General features: G+C 44.0%; 1 protein-coding gene across 3 annotated transcripts in view; it reads left to right on the top strand.

Moving 5' to 3' along the window:
- Window positions 1-21,091, top strand: part of lrrc4ba (leucine rich repeat containing 4Ba) — a 228,145-nt gene that overhangs the window by 118,746 nt on the left and 88,308 nt on the right. The window contains exon 1 of one of the 3 annotated variants that reach the window (XM_059953960.1): window positions 2,669-3,806. The exons of the other annotated variants lie outside the window; for them this stretch is intronic. The gene's annotated coding sequence lies outside the window, so the exon portion shown is untranslated. Of the gene's footprint in view, window positions 1-2,668; window positions 3,807-21,091 lie in introns of those variants that run through there. 3 annotated transcript variants of the gene reach the window in all.

Here is a 21,091-nt window from a genome sequence, read left to right as displayed (position 1 = left end):
AACAGTGATCGGAGGCTCAATAGTTAGGGGGAACGGGCAGGAGACCCCATGGCTGCAAAAAAAACGCACCAGGATGGTGTGCTGCCTCCCAGGCACGACGCTCCAAGAGGTCTTGGAAAGCTGCGGAAAGTTCTCAAGGAGGAAAGGTGAGCAGGCAGCGGCCGTGGTGCACATTGGCACCAATGGCATTAGTAGAAAAGGGAGAAGAGGTCCTGCAAAGAGAGTATGGGGAGCTAGAAAAGAGGCAGAAGAGTGGGACCTCCAAGGTAGTAATCTCTGGATGACTCCCAGTGTCATGGTTCTCAGGGCAAAAACAGGATGATCATACAGATGAATGAGTGGCTGAGGAACCAGGCAGGGTTTCAGGTTCTTGGATCATTGGAACCTCTCTTGGGGCAGGGATCAACTGTACAAGAGGGATGAGCTGCAGCTTAACTGAAGGGGAAACAATATCCTGGCCAGGCGATTTGCTTGTGGATTTTAACCAGTTTGTCAGGGTGATGGGAACTAAATCAGGGACAATATCACAATATCAGAGCGGTCATAATGGAGGGCTTGTCCACAAAATCTATTGGGGTAGAACTCTAAAATAGGAAGAGTGCAGTAACTCTGATGGGGTTGTACTACAAACCCCCGCAATAGCCCCCAGGACACTGACGAACAGATGCACAGACAGATTAAGGAAAGGTGTAGAAACAATAGGGTTGTTGTCATGGAAAACTTCAAAATCCCTATATAAACTGGGACCACTCGGGATAAAGAGGGGAACATTTGCTTAAATGTGGAAGATGTGGGTGAGGTCCTTAATGAGTAATTTACTTCAGGACTTACCAAGGAGAAAGACATGAAGAGTAGGAAGAACAATGCCAACAATACTCTTTTTGAAGTAATGGAGCTCTTGGTACTCTTTTTGAAGGGCATTTTGAAGTAATGGAAAAGGGAGTATTGGGTCTTTTAAAGAGCATTAAGGGGGATGTCCGCAGGACTTGATAGGATATACACCAGGTTATTGAGAGAGGCAAGTAAAGAGGTTGCTGGGGACTCGACCAATGTCTTTGTGCCCTCCTTAACCATAGACGAGGTCCCAGAGGATTGGCAAGTAGCTGATGTTTTTCCATTATTCAAGAAGGGAACCAGGGATAATCCTGGAAACTGTAGACCAGTGAGTCACATATCAGTGGTAGGGAAGTTACTAGCGAGAATTCTTTGGGATAGGATTTATGAGCATTTGGAAAACCATGGCTTAGTTAGGGAATGTCAGCATGGCTTTATGTGGGGCAAGTCGTGTCTTACTAACTTGATATGAGTTTTTAGCTGAGGTGCACTCTTCTGCACTCCCTCCTTGATATGGGGTGACCAGAACTGTATACAATACTTTAGACACAAAATGCTGGTGGAACGCAGCAGGCCAGGCAGCATCTATAGAGAGAAGCACTGTCGACGTTTCGGGCTGAGACCCTTCGTCTGGACTTTTTTGTGTGTGTTGTTTGAATTTCCAGCATCTGCAGATTTCCTCGTGTTTGCACAATAGATGCTGTCTAACTGGAGTTCTATAAAGCTTCAACATAACTTCCCGACTTTTGAACACTCATCGCGTTGACTAATAAGGGCAAGCATGCCATCCGCCTTTTTAACCATCCTATCAACCTGTGTAGCTACTTTCAGAGAGTATGAACTTGGACCCCAAGATCCCTCTGCTCATCGGCACTGTACACTCGACCTCCCTTTTGGCCAGGTTAAACTCCGTTTGCCATTTCTCCGCCCATATCTGCTCATACACCTGCTTGTAAAAGCAAACGTACAACCAGTCAGTCCTGTGGCAACAACTCAACACACAAAAGCACGCAGGCATAATCAAGAGATTCAGTTGTTGTTCAAACCAAGCATCAGAACGTGGAAGAAATACGATCTGAAAGACTTTGACCATGTTAGTGTCAGGTGGGACGGTGTGAGGATCTCTGAAACTGTTGATCTCACACATAATACTCTCTGGAGTCCAGAAAGAATGGTGTGTAAAACAAATAAAAACGTCCAGTCTGTAGCATTTCAGTGGGCCAAAGCACCTTGTTAATGAGAGAGGTCAGAAGAGAATGGCCAGACTGGTTCGAGCTGACAGGAAAGTGACAGTAAATCAAATAACTGTGATGCGCAGAGGAGCATCTCTGAGTGCACAACATACAGAACCTTGAAGTGGACGGGCTACAGCAGCAGAAGACCACGAACGTACTGAGTGGCCAATTTATTAGGTACAGCCGGTACCTAAAAAAAAGTGGCCACTCGGTGTAGGACTGAGTTGCATTCCTTGTCAGGATAAAACCACATGGTGATTTAAAACCTCGGTATCCGTTAATAAATGCTGCTTTTAATCACTAACTTAGCAATACTCGTGGTAAATTTAGAAAAAAACGAGACGGCAACCTGTCTGTCCTTTGGCGACTTTCCCTTTGCACGGAGGCAATTCTTTCGGCACTGGCAGGGTTAAGAATCTGGCTCAAAGGCACAGCCGCGGTTGTGCTCGGGATCACTAAAGCGCCAAGCTCGCTCTATGCAGTGCCGGGTGCTGGAAAAGGCTGGCATCGCAAGGCAAAGAAGGTGGAGGAGGGGTTTGGGGCGGTGCTGGCTTTTTTTTAATTATTTATTGCTTTCCATTAAAAAGGTAGGAGGGGAAACGAGAAGGTGGCGATGTGGATTCTTGTCTCGCAGCCCGTGCACCGTCGCATCTCCGGGACCCTGCTAATCCAATTGGCCAATCGCCGCTTAGATGATGGTCTGTAATTAGATAATTGGATTTTATGTACTGATATGAGAGAGAAAGAACGGCAATCCAATGCTTCGAAGCAGGAATACACTGCCCCAGTCTCACTCACTCGGAGAGGCCGCATTTCATATTGTGGTTCTTGAGAAATTGGTTGCAAATCGGAATTTAGAAGATTAAACCACCCTCCCCTCCTCCCCTTTTCTGTTCAGCTTTCACGATTGAATGGATTGGTGGTACACGAGACTCCGCGAAGGTTGCGGGGCTGTCACTTCGCGTTAACGGAGGAAAGGAGATTTTCTACCCGTTCTTCCGGAGCACAGTTTCCACTGAAGGTTAAAAGAAGGGGGCGGGGGGCAAACGGATGGTCCTGCTGCAGTCCCGGTTCATTGACTTAGGGAGAGCCGGTGAGCGAGGTGAGGGGGGGAGAGTGAGAGGAGCAGAAAATATATCTATTAAAAGGAAGGAAGACAGAGAGAAGCTTGCAGATGAGAAATACCCGCACTGCTGTGTGACTGGAAACCTTAATAACTCGACAAAGGAGAGATTATTCCATTAACAAAAGGCTGGGAGAGCAAGCCACGTTGAATAGGGGTCCCACTGCAGGGGTTTGAATCTGCAGGGGAGGGGAGGGAGGACCGGAGAGAGGGAGAAGCCATCGAAGAGGCGGAAAATGCTGCAATTGTTCGAATTGTCATCTGGAGAGAACAAGTGAGACCCTCTCCTTCTCCTCCTACTCTTCAAGCAGGCAAAGAGAAATGGGCACTGGACTGCCTGCGTGCAGGAAGACGCGAGGCCTGTAGATTGATTTATTTTCCATTTCCCCCCCTTCCTGAATTGTCTTTAACTGCTGGTGACAGTGGGGTGTGTGGAAAGGGGGTGTTGAGAAGGGAATGCTCGGGCGCCGAGTGCCTTCCGCCGCCGATCCATCGCCGAGCTGCCATCTACTCTGTAATCGGGCAGAGAAGGGATCTTTGTTGCCGTAGGGAGATGGAAGGAGACGGAATACATAAGAGGCTTTTCATGGGAGACCAGGAACAGCGCAGAGTGGGTGAGTGGTAACCATGGTGACCGGGCTATTGGGTGAGGGAGGGGGGGATGGAGGGGGTTGGCAGTGGTTGGCGATGGAGAGAGGGTTACGGAGTATCAAGTGAGCAAGAGAAAAAAATAGAGACTGTGTGTAGGGTATAAAATTAAATTAAAAAATCATTGCCCTGATGGAAAATTAAACAGTAACTTACAAAAGGAATTGGAAGGGAAGCACTTTCCCAACATGAGCAAATGGACTGAACTGATTTGGATTTCTGAAAGACTTGGAGCGTTGGGCCGAATGGCCTCCTCTGGTAGACAGGTTTATTGTTGGACTGGTAGGGAAACGAGCAAGGGGGTGGTGGGCTTCTTTCCAGAGGGAGATGGAGGCCCTCCTGGTCACTAGAAACGATAAAGGTGTGTAACGAAATGAAGGCAGCTATCATCAAAGCACAAGAGATTCTGCAGATGCTAGAAATCGAGATACACACACACACACACAGCAGATCAGGCAGCATCTTTGGAGTGGAATAAACAATATTTTGAGCCCAGACCCTTCATCAGAGATTGTAGAAGAGCTAGCGGAGGAGAATAATGAGAGCATCGATTAAGGGTGTGATGAAATAAAGAACTCAGAAGACAGAGTGGGAGAAAGAGATGAGAGGAAGGAGAAAGGGCAGAGAGTCATGAGAGAGGCCAGACGGCAGAAGTAAAAATGAACAGCAGGAAATGGAATGAGAGAGACAAAAGAGTAGCTGAAGCAGACAAAGGAAGGGTGTGGAAAGTAGGCAGGACATTGGGTTAATAGGTAGAGGACAAAGTGAATCAGAGCCTGTGGGAGCAACATCTGAGAGTGAACAACAGCAGGATGCAGAGGGAGGGAGGGTGGGTGGATGTCATTTGGCCTTTTACATTCTCCTTACCTCCATTACCCCACCACTGGTAGGACTGAAGCTCTCAAATTCCCTCGCCAAAATCTGTTTGACCTCCATCTCTCTACTCCATTAATGATTGTTACAATCTCTGGTTTTCTCCATGGCTTGTTGTAGGTTTTCTTTTGCTGCTTAAAACTCTTGTTGAGGACCTTGAGCTCTCTGACTGTGTTAAAGCTACCATTTTCTTGCGTTTTTGATTTGAGTCTCAGCTGAACTTGGATGGATTGGGCCTAGCGGCTGCCAAATCTCCAGGACTGCTCTAGCTTCCTAAGGCAATTAATAACCTCAAGAGATTCTGCAGATGCTGGAAATCTCAAGCACATGCACAAAATGCTGGAGGAACTCAGCAGGTCAGGCAGCATCTATGCAGGGGAATAAGCAGTCAATATTTCAGGCTGAGACCCTTCAACAGGACTGGAAAGGAAGGAGAAGAAGCCAGAATAAGAAGCGGGGGGGAGGGAAGGAGTACAAGCATAGCTAACAACTGAAGGTGATCGGGAAAATGGGTGGGGGAGGGAGGATGAAATGAGAAGCTCTCCTTTTCTCTTTTGCTTTTATAATTATGGCTCCTGTCTAACCCCTTATCACCTGCCCATCACCTTCCTCTGGTTCCCTCCTTTCCTTCCTTGCTTCTAACAGATTCCTCCTTCAGCTCTTTCCACTTATTACATCCCAGCTCTTACTTCGTCCCCTCTCTCCCACTCGCATTCTCCCTCACCTGGTCTTGCCTGTCACCTGCCGATTCATACTTCACCCTCTCTCCCCACTTTCCTATTCCAGCTTCTGCTCCTTCTTTTCTAGTCCTAATGAAGGGTCTCAGTGTGAAACAGTGACTGTTTATTTCACTCTACAGATGGTGCCTGATCTGCTGAGTTCCTCCAGCATTTTGTATGTGCTCTTGAGGAAATCAGTGCTCTGCCCTTGACCTCCAGCAACCCTGGAACAATGTAATTGAAGCATCTGAATAAACAGTTGGTTTGCTTTTTAACATTAGCTCTCAGCATATTGTAGATGATAATTAAAAGGCGGTAGCCAATTGGCAGCCAAAAAATCCCAGATTGCCTCAATTCTGTTCATGTTCTGATTGGCTGTGGGAAGGAGGAGCATCAAAGAGATGATGACCCAAATTGGAGGAGTTGGGATTAAGAGAGAGGAGACAATAATTCTGGTGTTTCTTCAAGAAAACATTCCACCAAAGTTGACAGGACACTATGGAGCCCAATTATAACTGGAATCCTTTATCCTATTACATTCATCTTTTTTCCTTTAATCTGTTTTTAAAAAAAGATCCAAAAAAACTGTAAAGTATAGAGGGATGTCAGAGGTAAGTTCTTCACACAGAGAGTGTGGGTGCGTAGAACACTCTGCCAGGGGTAATGTTAGAGACTGACACATTAGGGACATTTAAGAGACTCTTAGATAGGCATATGGATGTAAGAAAAATGTAGAATTGCGGGCTGTGTAGGAGGCAAAGGTTAGAGTGATTGTAGAGTGGGTTTATATAGATTGGCACAATATGCATGATCTATGAGAAGAGGCATAGATAGTGTGGACAGCCAGAGATTGTTTTCCCAGGATGGAAATGCCTAATAGAAGAGGCCATAATATTTACGTCGACTGGAGGAAAGTATAACGGGAGGGGGGTGCAAATTTGTTTTTGTTTCACACAGATTAGTGGGTGCCTGGAACACACTGCTAGAGATGGGGGCAGAAGCAGATACCTTAGGGAAACTTAGAAGACTTTTGGATAGGTATATGGATGTAAGAAAAATCAGAATCGGGTTTAATATAGAACATAGAACAGTACAGCACATTACAAGCCCTTTGGCCCACAATGTTGTGCCGACCCTCAAACCCTGCCTCCCATATAACCCTCCCACCCTAAATTCCTCCATATACCTGTCTAGTAGTCACCAATGTCACCAGCATATGCTGTGAAATTTGTTAACTTTATGGCAGCAGTACAGTAAAATACATGATAAATATAAAGAGGAAAAAACTTGAGTTACTTTGAGTATATAGGTCTATTAATTAAGTTAAAATGAATGGTGCAAAATAAAATATTTTTTTTAAATTGGTGAGGTAGTGTTCATGGGTTCAATGTTCATTTAGAAATCCAGATGGCAGAGGGGAAAAAGCTGCTCCTGAATTGTTAAGTGTGCGCTTTCAGGCTTGTGTACCCTTGTCATGATGGTTACAGTGTGAAGAGGGCATGCCCTGGGTGGTGAGGGTCCTTAATGATGGACACTGCCTTCCTGAGGCACTGCTCCTTGAAGATGTCTTGGACCAATATTGGAGCTGACTAATTTTACAAGTTCAATGCAACTTCAATCACGTGCAGTAGCCCACCACATACCCCCACCCCCCCATACCAGGTGGTGATGCAGCCAGTCAGAATACCCTCAGTGGTATATTTGTAGAAATTTGTGTTTTTAAAGGTGACACACCAAATCTCCTCAAACTCCTAATGAAACATATGGATGGTTATGGGTTGCATATGTGGGAAGGGCTGGATTGATTGTGGAGTAAGTTTATCTAGATTGGCACAATATCATGGGCTGAAGGGCCTGTATTATCCTATATACTTTGTTCAACTAATCACAGTAAATCAACAAATGATCTCAATTGTCCCAGAATGAAAGAAACGTTTGCCTTTCTTGGATTGATTTCTCAGTTGGGTCTGTAGTTTTATCTTGTACATTTCAATAAAATCAATTGTTAGATTTCAAAACAATAAATCCCAACTGGTTTAGACCATGATAAATAAATGGAAATTGATAAAGGACCAGGAAACAGACTTCAAACCTTGGACCATAATTACAGGGAGGATATGAGGAGAAAGAGTTTTTGCTCAGAATAGTTAATCTGAAGCTTACTGCCAGTGGATAAAGGGTCAAGGAATGCCTTCAAAAGAGAATTAGATAGACACTTGAGAGAGAATTTTCAGAAGAGGGAGAATGATAGGATTACTATATGGTGTTCTGGCATAGATGATGGTGCAAAGCAGTGACAGATTTGTGGTCCTATAACCATTAGTGATTCCATTGGTAAGATTCTGAGAGGAATTGATGAGGTGAAAGTGGAGAGGCTCTCTTCTGGGACAGCCTGGAATCAGTGTCTGGATGAGGGTCTGGTTGTTTCTCATGAAGGTGAGGAAATGGCGGCTGTGGGTTCCCCTGAACACTCCGCCCCTGAGGGTTGTGTTTGTTGAGTGTGTTCATGGATTTAAAATCTACAGAGGTTTGGACTTGGAGAACAAGTAATAGGCAAGATAATGTTTTGGAGTGGAGGGTCAGCCATGTTTCCATTGAAGAGCAGGGGAAATCAAGAGGCACCATGATCTGCACTTAATCCTATCTCCTATGGTCCTTACAGTGTAGCACATGAGGATAGCTGTCACCATAATGCTTTATAGCACCACTGATTGGAAAATCGAGCTTCAATTCCCAGGGCTATCAGGAAGGAGTTTGTGTGTTCTCCTCATGACCATTTGGATCTCCCCTCCTCCAGGTGCTCTGATTTCCTCCCACATTCCAAAGCTATATGGGTTGGTGTCAATAAGTTGTGGCCATGCTGTGTTGCTGCCAGAAGTGTGGCAACAGCACATCCTTGGACTGTGGTCATTGATGCAAATGTACACATGGCAAATGAAGCTAAGCTTTAATTCTACTCGTGGCCTGTAGAAGAGGAACTGTTGCCCCAAAGTTCATCAGTTTGTCTTCTTCCCCTACCCGTCCCCCCACCATCCCAGATGCAGCTTGACCCACTGGGTTCTTAAATCAATACACACACACATGCTGGAGGAACTCAGCAAGCCAGGAAAAGAGTAAACAGTCGACGTCTGGGCCTGAAACATCGACCGTTTACTCATTTCTCTAGATGCTACCCAGCCTGCTGAGTTCCTCCAGCATTTTATATGTTGCTTAGGATTTCCAGCATCTACAGGCTTTCTTTTGTCTGAGTTCCTGCATCAAATTGTTTACAATTTCAGCAAGAACAGAAGGTAATCTGTAATCTGTCAAATTACCCAGTGTGCAAAAGGAAGACAAATCGTGCAAACAAATAACATTCAGAACTAAAGTTCACTAAAGTGAGTTCACAGCCACAAAGCCAGTCTCCTGCTCCAGGCAGTGCACGAGCCTGTTAATTGCAGGCATCAGCTCAGCACAGAGACAAGTAAACCTCGCTAAGCAGTGAGCTGAATGCTGGCCCGTCCCTCGCTTCTGGCTTCAACACCCTGACCTTTTCGATCCTTCTTGGCGTTTAAACAAGCCAAACAGTGGCTCACCCTTGCTCTCGGGCTTGGGCCCTACTGCTATGATAGACTCTCAGGGCCCGGGCCCTGCCGCCTTGATTTGGCCCATATCAGACTTTTCCAATCTCAGATTCAGTTTATTGTCATTTATAAACCACAAATACAATGCAGTTAAAAAATGAAACAACGTTCTCCAGAATGATATCACGAAAAAGCACAAAACAGACCACATAAGAACCGCAGGGCCATCTTGAGTCTGGCCCTGCGGTTAAATCTGTCAGCCATCGGCTCGTCGCAACACTCTGCTGCCTGGACTCCAACTCTGCAGCAGTACAGAGCAATACATAAAAATTACTATGAGTTCTAATAAGAAATGTAACACAAAAAAGTGCAAAAGAGCACAAAGGCGTGAGGTAGTGTTCGTAGATTCAACGGCCATTCAGAAATCTGATGGCAGAGGGGAAGAAGCTGTCCTAAAATGTTGAGAAATCTTCGGGCTCCTGAACCTTCTCCCTGAAGGTAGTAATGAGAAGCAAGCATATCCTGAGTGGTGGGTGTCCACATGGATAGAGAGACGGCCAGTATTTTTCCCCCTTGAGTTAAATCTCTAATACTAGAGAATTTATCTAATGTAAGAGGAGGAAAAATACAAAAGAGATGTAAGAGGAAATCTTTTGTTTACACAGAAAGGGAAGCAGATACAATAGAGGTAATTAAGAGATACTAAAGTGGGCACACGAATATGGTGAGAAGGGGTGGGGGGGGGGGGTCATAGTCAGTGCCTGGGATGATGAATTTGATAAATTTAGAGACACTTAAATTATTTCAACCCAACATCATGGGCTGAATGTCCTGCCCTATTCTATATTCGATGTCAACGTAAGAGATGGCCATTTAATGAAAGGATTGAATATATTCACGTGTATGATGTGTCTAAGCTCTTGTGTGTATGTAATGTATGTGGGTGGCATGTTACTGAAGTGTATGATATGTATGAGGTAAGTGTGTGGCATATGAGAAAACTGCGTTTAAGCGTGAGAAATGTGCGTCTCTGTGAGAATGTAAATATTTTTGCGCAACACGTGTGAGCGGGCGTGATGAAGCATGTAGTGAGAATGTTTATAGTTGAGCGTGTGTGTTTGTGCAAAAACAGAACGAGAGAATGCGACTGCAGTAGTGAACACGTACAGCCAAAGACTTTGTTTTTCCCAGGGCAGAAGTAGTTTTTAGGTGATTGTAGGGAGATGTTAGAGGTTTTTTTTAAAACAGAGAGTGGTGGGTGTGTGAAACGCCCTGTCGGGGGTGGTGGTAGAGGCAGATACATTACGGGCGTTTAAAGAAACTCTTAGGCGCATGGATGAATAAAAATGGAGAGCTATGTGGGAGGGAAGGGTTAGATTCATCTTAAAGCTGTGAGGTCGGCGCGACATGGTGGGCCGAAGGGCCTGTGCTGTGTTGTAGTGTTCAGTGCTTGTGTGTGTGTGTATTTAAGTACGTGTGCCGACAAGCGTGTGAGCACAGTGGCTCAGATGCAGACGTGAAGCAGTTTCCGTCACAGTGCACCCGTGCAAAGATCAGGTGTATTAGAGCTTTCGGACGGGGTAATGAAGCAATGACACCCTTTGAAATCACACATTTGCCATCGATGTGTAATTGGGGCAGTACGCGATAAAGGTCTTCCTTCCATGAAGCGTTCGTGAAATGAACAAAGAGAGAAACGGATAGTGCAGGATTAAGAGTAAAGCTGTGAACGATAAATTACACGACTGTTGTCGGAGCAGTACCCGAATTATTTACTGGGTACGTCGCGGAACAGGCCCTTCTGCCCCAAAGAGCCACATCGCCTAGCAACCCACCTGTTTAAGACAGAACAATCTACAACGACCAATTAACCTACTAACCGGTACGTCTGGACTGTGGGAGGGGGGAAAAAAAATCTCACGAGGTCAACCAACAAAATCCTACCAGACTGAAGTGAACCATCAATTTCAGAACACCCCGAGCTGTAATGGCGCCGTGCGAGCCGCCAGGTTACCATGGCGCCCAAACTAGCACGGACGGGATTCAGTCAGGAGGCAAGTCGGACAGAAGTTCAAGGATCGAGGCCCGGTTCAAATTTCTGAGCAAGAGTTAGAGATTACAATGGGGGGGGGGGGGGATATTACATGGATGGTGGTTATGAACAGGTATTTATTGTCTATATTCCTTGGTGGTTAGTTGCTCCCTAATTGAATGTAAGTTGAGTAGCTTGCTAGGCCATTTCAGGATCTGTTTTAAAAATCGATCACTTTGGTTGTATATAAACGAGTCTCTGGATGAGGATGACAGGTAACATATCTCAATAGATTTCTTAATCGGAAGAGCAACAGTCAAACGACAGAAGACATGCTTTTAAGTTGGAAAGGGGGGTGGTGATTTTCTTGCCCAGAGAATGGCAGGTGACAGGAACAGGTTACCAGGGGTTAGAGACTGTATGGTAGCATAGCAGTTCACCCTTAGCTATTTGGGTTCGATATTCCCCCTGCAGCTGGTAAGGAGTTGTCCCTGGGCATCTTGGCTTCCTCCCCTGTTCCAAAGGTGTACAGTGAGTTGAGGGTATGCAGTGTTGTTGCCAGAAGCTGGGCGCCACTTGCCCGGCACAATCCTCGCTGATTTGATTTTCCGCAAAACAGTGCCTTTCACGTGCAGGTGAGAAATAAGGCTAATTTATCTGTTGCGGAAGTAGGTATTTTGGTGGAGTTTCAGAAGCTTTTAGATAGACACATGGTTGGAGGGATAGGGATGATACACAGCAGGAGGACATATAGTATAAATTGGCCTCATCATGGGCCAAATGGCCTGTTCAGTGCTGTACTGTTCTATGTTCTAGTGAACTCACTGAGATTTGACCACAATGTGGTGGTTGTGTGGTCAACGATGAGTGAGACGGGATCACTCACTCTTTTCAGTCAGAGTTAATTGGGCACAAAAGGTGGAGCACAAAACGCTGGAGTACTCAGCAAGTCGGGCTGCGTCTGTCGAGGGGGAAATTAATTGTCAACCTTTTGGTTTGGAATCCAACTGAAAGGCAAGAGAGGAGAGAGCCAGTGTAAAGTGATGAAAGGAAAGGTGTGGAGCAAGAGGTAGCCACCTATCTCCTCCCAACTTCTGTTAATATTTCCAATCTTCCCTCCTCCATCTGCCTATCAACTCTCATTACCTGGATCCACCAGTAAATTGACAGCATTTACAGATTCCAAGTTTATTTATTGAGACATACAATGAAATGTGTTGGTTGCATAACACCCATCACACCCGAAAGGTGTGCTTGGGGGGGGGGGGGGAGCCTGCAGGTGTGGCCACACATTCTGTTGCCAACCTAGCATGCCCACCATGTTGAATAGAGCAACCTGGAACACAAGTCACACTCCTCTCTCCCTTCTCCCTTCCACACACACACACACATGTACTCAGTTCTCTCACTCTGAGGCAGGCCACCTTCAGTCTCCAGCCACAACCTCTTCCCTCCATCTCTCTACACTAACTACAGCCCTGTGCAAGAGTCTGAGGCACACATATATAGCTAGGGTACCCTAAGACTTTGGCACAGTACTGTAGTAATTTTATGTATTGCACCGTACTGCCTCAAATGAAAGAATAAATTTGATGATATATGTGAGTGATGATGAACCTGATTCTGATATGGATCACTTTTGTGGACTGAGATTGGGAAGAGGGCAGGGAGAGGGGTATATCATGGTTGGGAAAGGGAAGGAAGTGGGAAGCACCAGAGAGACATTCTGTAATGATCAATAAACCAGTTGTTTGGAATGAAATTACCTCAGGGATGGGTGTGTCTGCACCTATGCCATCCTTCACCCCAGCACTCCTCCTCTGCCACCTGCCCCACACCCCTCCCGCGGCACTCCACCCTCACCGTTCCCAACATCCTTTGCTCCTGCCAGATTTATGCACTCGCTCTCTGCTCCGTGTTGACAAATACAGTGCTGTGCAAAGTCTTAGGCACCCGAGCTAAGTATTCTGTATGCGCCTAGTACTCTATCACCCCATTGTCTTTCAGTGTGGATGAAGGGTTTCAACCCAAAAAAATGTAATGGTCAACTTCCCTCCACAGATGCTGCCTGACTGAGTTTCCCCAGCAGATTGGTTAGTTGCCCCAGATTCCAGTATCTGCAGTCTCTTGAGATGGAATCAGTTGCGAGGTATGGTAGGTGAACAGGGACTGGCGTGAGTTTGGTACGAGGGACTAGTGGATTGATTATCTGTGCCATGACCACTCCATGATTCTCTGAAACATGAGCAGGGAGGTGGACATCAAGAACCACAATGACAACTTGGAGAGCTGATTTGACTTGGAGTCGGTGCCTCCGTTTAGCAAGATTGCAACTCATCTGCGACGAAGTCCAGAGTGACAAAATTAAATGAGTAAACAGCAACAAACTCTATGCACATGAGATTCTGCAGATGCTGGAAATACAGAGCCCCTTTGTATGAGCCACTTCCATCCTGGGAAAGCATCTCAGGCTATCCACACTATCTGTGCCTCTTAATATAGATCACTAATGTTGTGCCAACTTCACAATCAATCTAACCTTTCCCTTCACAGCCCATAACCCTACAGTTTTCTTACATTCTCATGCCTATCTAAGAGTCTCTTAAATGCCCGTGATGTGTCAGCCTCTAACACGATTCCACCTACCACTTTCTGTGTAAAGAACACCCCCCATCATCTCCTCCAATCAGCTTAAAAAAAATCAGAAAAAAAGATTAACTTAATAGGAACACACACAAAATACTGGTGGAACACAGCAGGCTAGGCAGAATCTATAGGAAGAAGCACTGTCGACGTTTCAAGCCGAGACCCTTCATCAGGACTAGCTGTTAGTCCTGACAAAGGGTCTCGGCCCAAAACGTCGACAGTGCTTCTCCCTATAGATGCTGCCTGGCCCGCTGCATTCCACCAGCATTTTGTGTGTGTTGCTTGAATTTTCAGCTTCCTTACAATATATGAATGTACACAATTTATGTTGAGATGTGTCTATGTTGCACTCAGTAAATCTTGTTTTTTCTTCTGAATAAAAATATTGTAAAAAGAAAGAAAAAAGAATTTCCAGCATCCGCAGATTTCCTCATGTTTGCTTTAACTTAATAGGATAAAGGATTCCAGTTTATAATTGGGCTCTGTAGTGTCCTGTCAACTTTGGTGGAATGTTTTCTTGAAGAAACACCAGAATTATTGTCTCCTCTCTCTTAACACCCAACTCCTCCACTCTGGGTCACCTGACATCATCTCCTTGGCACTGCTCCTTCTCCCAGCCAATCAGAACATGAACAGAGTTGAGGCAATCAGGGATTTTTTTGGCTGCCAATTGGCTACTGCCTTCTAATTATCATCTACAATATGCTGAGAGCTAATGTTAAAAAGCAAACCAACTGTTTATTCAGATGCTTCAATTACTTTGTTCCAGGGTTGCTGGAGGTCAAGGGCAGAGCACTGATTTCCTCAGGAACACACACAAGATGCTGGAGGAACTCAGCAGATCAGGCAGCATCTATCTGTAAAGGAATAGAGTCAACGTTATGGGCTCAGCCCCTTTATCAGGACTGGAAAAGGAAGGGGGCAGAAGATGGGAGTGGGAGGAGTAAGTATTAGCAGGTGATCATGTGGGACCATGGGAGAAAAAGGGAAGGAGGAGGGGCTCCAGAGGAATGTGATGGGCGAGTGAGAGGGGAGCCAGAATGAAAATGGGAAAAGAAAAACAATGAGTAGGATGTAGCTTATTTCATTCCCACTCTACCACCCACCTTCCCCATCACCTGGTCTCCCGCATCACCTGCCAGCCTGTAGTCCTTTCCCTACCCCATCTTATTCTGACTTCTGCCCCCTTTTTTCCAGTCCTGATGAAGGGTCCCCAACTGAAACATCGACTGTTTCTTCCCCTCCACAGATGCTGCCTGACCTGCTGAGTTCTTCCAAAATTTTGTGCATGCTGCTCAACTGTCTGTACAGTAGTGGTTGTAATATTTATAATAATAAAGGGTGCTGAACTCAGTAACATAAGGAAAATCAGTAGCATTATTGATTACCAGAAATTCAGGAGTTAACTACTGGAGAGTATAACATTTTTAGAAGACAGAGTGGGAACAAAGGGAGGCAGAGTAGGTGTACTTATCTGTAGTAATGACAGCTACAAGTTTGACAGAAATAGAATATACATAAATAAAGGCAAGATTTTTTAAAAATATCGTCATACTTAAAGAGATCATTGACATAATAGTGTGAAAGCAACACACGCAAAATGCTGGAAGAACTCAGCATGTCAGTCAGCATCTACGGAAAGGAATAATGAGACGGTATTTCAGGCTGAGACCCGTCATCAGAACTGGAAAGAAAGAAGGCAGAAGCCAGAATAAAAAAAGATGGGGGGGAGGTGAAAGAGTACAAGTTAATAGATTGAGACGGGACGGTGGGGTGGGGGATGAAGTGAGAAGCTGTGAAGTGATAGGTGGAAAAGGCATAGCGCTGAAGAAGAAAGAATCTGATAGGAGAGGAGTGTAGACCATAGGAAAAATGGAAGAGAAGGGGCATGGGGGGGGGGGAATGATAGGCAGATGAGGAGAAGGGAATGGAAAAAGAGAGAAATGGGATAGGTGAGAAATTGCAGAAATTGCTGTTCATGCTGTCAGTTTAGAGGCAAGAAATGTGAAAGCTTGTAAGAGAAATGAATGACCAACATAAAATAATAATCATTGAGGGTGTCCAACTGGTTCATATTAATCAGTGAATAACTGTTGGAAAAAAGGATCAAATGATAGTTTTCTTACAGTGCATCCACATTCCTTTCTATCAAGATTCAAAATTGCTTATCATGTGTACACTGAAACACAAAGTGAAATGCACCCATTGAGTTAACAATTGACACACCTAAGGGTGTGCAGGGGACAGCTCACAAGTCCTAAAGAGGAAGAACCTGCCAGACCTAGTAATGGGGAGTAAACTGGAGTAGGTAAGAGTGGGGAGCATTGAGGTAATAGTGAGCAAAATAAAATATTTTTGTCTGATGTGAAAGCCATGGAGCTAAATATTTAAAACTAAAGCAGAATCCTCACCTGTCCCTACGTATCGTATTTAAGCACTGCAAATCAGGACGGATTTTTTCAGCAGCATTTCTGAAAAACCACAAACAAGCTTTAGAGAGTATTCAGAGGAAATTTACCAGCATGCTACCTGGATTAGAGAGTGTGTCTTGTGAGGAAAGGTTCATCGAGTTAGGGTATTTTTTTCTTTGGAGTGACAGAGGTTGAGAGTTGTCTTGATTGAGGTGCATAAGATTGTGAGGCTTGTAGTCAGTGGCCACTTTACTAGTTACACCTGTACACTTGCTTATTAATGCAAATGTCTAATCAGCCAATCATGAGGCAGCAACTCTGCATAGAAGCATCAGACGTGGTCAGGAAGCTCAGTTGTTGTTCAGACCAAACATCAGAATGGTGAAGAAATGTGATCTAAGTGACTGTGACTATGTAATGATTGTTGGTGCCAGATGGGGTGGTTTGAGTATCTCAGAAACTGCTGATCTCCTGGGATTTTCACATAAGACGGTGTTCAGATTTTACAGAGAATGGCGCAAAAATCCAGTGAGCAGCACTTCTGTTGACAAAAACGCTTTGTTAATGAGTGAGGTCAAAGGAGAATGGCCAGGCTGGTTCAAGCTGACAGGAAGGCAACACTAACACAAATAACTATGTGTTACAACTGTGATGTGCAAAATCTGAATGCACAGTATGTCAAACCTTGAAGTCAATGGGCTACAGCGGCAGAAGACCACACCGGGTTCCACTCCTGTATCTAGTAAAGTGGCCGCTAAGTGTAGATATCGTGGGCAGCCAGCACCTTTTTGGCCACATCCATTTAGGATGAGTGGAGGAAGACTTCGGGGAAACTGTCAGAGATGAGTTTTCTTCAGAAAGTGGTAAGTGTCTGGAACACATTGTCATGGTAGTGACAGAGGCAGAGACTTAGATAGGCATATGGATGAAAGAAAAATAGTGTGTTATGAGCTGTATTGGATGGAAGGGTTTGATTGATCATGGAGTTTGTATTCAGTACTGCGCAAAACCCTTAAGCACGTAAACTTTTGCACAGTACTACAGTAATTTTATGTATTGCACTGTACTGTCATAAAAAACTAATTTCATGACATGACTGATGATAAACTGTTCTGCTATGGGTCAGAGTTGCAAACTCAATCTCCACTCCCCATTGACAAATACAGTACCGTGCAAAACGTGTGTGCTAAGACTTTTGCACAAGTACTGTAAGTCAGCACAACATTGTGGGCCGAAGGGCCTGTACTGTTCTGTTCAAATTTCTAAAACTAAACACAAGTGAAACAGATATCGGAGGAAAACAAAGGCAATGGGCATTGAATATGTTAATGTGGAAAGCAAGACAAATGAGAATAGTAAGAAATAGGAGATAATTGGAATAGATTTAGTGTGGTGAAGGGAAATAGTGAAATATTGCAACAGTACAATATTTTCAGACAATTATGCATGAAAGAAAACAAAAACAGAATTTAAATCACAGGTAAAACAATTTACAAGGATGTTGAAAGTAAATTTATAATCAAGGTAGGTGTAAGTCACCATATACTACCCTGAGGTTCACTTTTTGCAGGCATTCGCAGTAAAACAAAGACAATAGAATCAGTGAAGAACTGCACACAGAGATGGACAAACAACCAATGTGCAAAGGACAACGAATTGTGCAAATACAAAAAAAATTAAACTGATCAATTAGTTTTGAGAACATGAGTTGTGGAGCTCTTGCATTTGATATCCATAGGTTGTGGACGGTAATGGTCTTTACCCCAGGGTAGGAGAGTTCAGAAGAGAGGGGGGTAGGTTTAGATTGAAAGCATGAAGGGATCAGAGGGCAACTTCTTCAAGCAAAGGAGGGTGAGCTGTCAGAGGAAGTGGCTGAGACAGGTACGATACCTTGTGACCGTACATGGTGTTCAAGAGACCTGAATACATGCATACTGCTCTATGACTCCATGAACGCAAGCAAAATTTTAAAATGTATAATTATTTAACTTCAGTATCAATCAGGGAGATGGATCTGCTGGAAGATGAGATTAGAAATTATTCATATAAAAACAAGGGAACTATTAAATAAATGAAACTCAGTGGATTCTACTACTACACACAGAATCTAGAGAAAATAACGTAGGCACTGTTGTATATATTAAGTAATTTGTTAAATAGAAGTTAAAGTGCCAGAGGGTTTTCAGAGGACCAGCTTTATTTCCACATTTAAAAAACCTGTTCGGTGACCTGCAGTTTTGTTGGCTTAATATCAATGGGGTGGGGGGGGGGGTAAATTATGAAATACTAACTAAAGGTGGAAATTAGAATGACATCACAAAGAGAAAATAAAGACAGGCGGGAGGTCCAGGAGCCACCAGGTTCCGGAGCAGTTGTTGTCCTGCAGCCACTGGACTACTGGACCAGCGGACCAGCTTCACTCATGTCAGCACTGAACTAACTTCATGGCTTTGCGCCCAGTTTTCGGGTATTCTGTGCCTCATATTCTGTGTATTATCCGTCTAAATTTTTTATTATTTATTATTTACAATTTGTCCTCTTTTGCACATTGGACGTTTATCGGTCTCTGTAATGTGTTTTTGTTTTGTGGGCTCTATTGCATCTTTTTATTCTCCCTAGGGGTTCCTGCAATGAAATGAATCTCAAGGTTGTGTATGGTATCCGTACCTTGGTCATAAATTTACTTTGAACATGAATAAACCATTTATTCCACAAAGGGAATCTTTATCTCATCAGCCTCATTAAGTGGTTTGGAGGGGAAGGGTGCGCTATATTATGGTGATGAGGGTAATATACCTAGATTTACACAATCTACCTGTTGGATTGCTGATAACAAATTACTAGGCAAGATCAGATCTGTCTCTCTGTCTGTCTCTGTCTCTCTCCCCCCCCCCTCCCTTCTACACCCCCCCTGCCACTCCCTGTGTCTCTTTTGCCTGTTACTTCACTGACGTTCAGATCAGCAATGAAGGTGCTCTACCTGGTGGGGTGCACGGCTTTCTACGTCATGTCAGTAGCTCCCAGAATCAGACCACCTGCAGTTTAAGGAAAGGTTGAAAGGTTAAGGAAAGGAAAGTTTAAGGAATGAATAGTTCCTCATCGCCCAGGATTACCATCAGGTTACCCAAGCCTAAAGGTACACACTCAATGATTCAGAAACAACTTCTTCCCCTCTACCATCAGATACTTGAATGGCCCATGAACACTATCTTGATATTCCCACTTTTCTTTGCAATACTTGTTTTTATAATTTATAGTCATCTGACATCTTAATGCAGTTTTGCTGCCACAGAAAAACAGATTTCACGTTCAGTAAGTCAGTGATAGTAAATCTGATTCTGGCTGAGTGATAGATATAAAGTGTAGGGCAGTCATAAAGATCAGTAACACAGCTTGGCAGCATTGAAAAGTAAGATAAATGATAAATGGTGATGTCACTGTTGTTCATAAGTCCTAGTTATGATTTAGATGTTGGAATTAAAACTTTCTAAATCTGTTGGCATCATCAATATGCAAGAGAGAGTCAACACTAGGGAGGGCAGTAACACATTAAAAGCGATTATTAGCGTGAGATTCTGCAGATGCTGGAAATCCAGAGCACAACGTACAAGATTCCGGAGGGGCTTAGCAGGTCAGGTAGCATCCATAGAAAGGAATAAAGGCTCGATGTTTTAGGCTGAGACCCTTCATTGGGACTCGGTTATTACAACAATTGTTAATTTTATTACAGTGATGATTAATCTTGTCAAGTGGGCATATGATTGACAAGTGAATCTCAAATCTAGCCACTGTGAGGTATCATATTCTGTAAGAAAAATTGTCTAATTTACTAAATAAACATGGGAGAAGGGAGGTAAGGATCTAGGAGTACAAATGTATTAACTGTGAAAAATTGCCACACAGGTCAAAAAAGGCAATTTGCAAAACAAATTGTGTTCCTTGTAAAAATGTGTTTAATTAATTTTTCCTGTGAATGTTGTTTATCTGATGCTCTGTGCCTGTGATGCTGCTGCAAGTAAGCTTTCCAGTTTGCGCTTTGATAAACTAAGTGCCAGGATTTATTTCTAAAAGCCAGAACTAAAGAGGAGGGATGTTATGCTCTCAGCCTGGGTTGACCCCAGCTCAAGTATTGTCTGCCATATTCTGAAATGGCAGTAGAGATTTATAAAGTATCATGGGAATTAGCCTCTCGTCGAGGACGTCTTTTGGGTGAGGTGCCTCAGGAGGGCGATGTCCATCGTTGGGGATCCTCACCATCTGAAACCTTTCTACAGAAACCTGTAGTAGCTTTCTTTTATGTTTTGCTGGACTGTTGCCACAAATCAACAAATTTTATGACTTATCAGTGAGAATAAATCTGATTCTGAGGCAGGTACGATAACTAATTTGAAAAGGCAGTGGGACATGTAAATGGATAGGAAGGTTGTGCAAATAGATCTAGCTTGAATGGAACCCCTTGGTTGGCATGGAGGAGTTGGGCTGAAGGGCTTGTTTTTATGCTGTATGACCCTGACTCTGTGACATCAACACTCACTCACAAGATGGACCATTGCAGGATGTGCAAGGCTGATTCTAGACCTAATAGGGGTCTCTTAAGATTATACTGACAGAGTAGATAGTGTCCACTTGGGTAGAGGTATAGTGTGTGTATGGAGAACATCAGCAAAAGGAATAAAAGAGCAAAGAAGCCAGGGAAAAATGATGTCTGCATCTTGCCTGCCTTAGAGACATATAAAAACAATATTTGCAGTGGAAGCTTGGCAACGTTGGGAGAAAATGACGGAGGGAAGATGCTGATAAAGTTTTTTTTAAAAAGTATAGTGTAGGATCAATTGGATTGTAACAGTTGAAGTGGTTGCACCAAATGATGTTTCTATGCTCTGCATTTAAGATAAATCTTCATCAGTGTTGGTGCAGGGATAATGATTCAGAATTAACTCACGTAATTCCTAAGCTACACACTCAAAAAGTGCTGGAAGAACTCAGCAGGTTAGGCAGTATCTAAGG

The sequence above is a fragment of the Hypanus sabinus genome, chromosome 29 (assembly GCF_030144855.1).
Source record: "Hypanus sabinus isolate sHypSab1 chromosome 29, sHypSab1.hap1, whole genome shotgun sequence".
Taxonomy (NCBI): Eukaryota; Metazoa; Chordata; class Chondrichthyes; order Myliobatiformes; family Dasyatidae; genus Hypanus; species Hypanus sabinus.
This window is presented reverse-complemented; position numbering and strand designations above follow the sequence as displayed.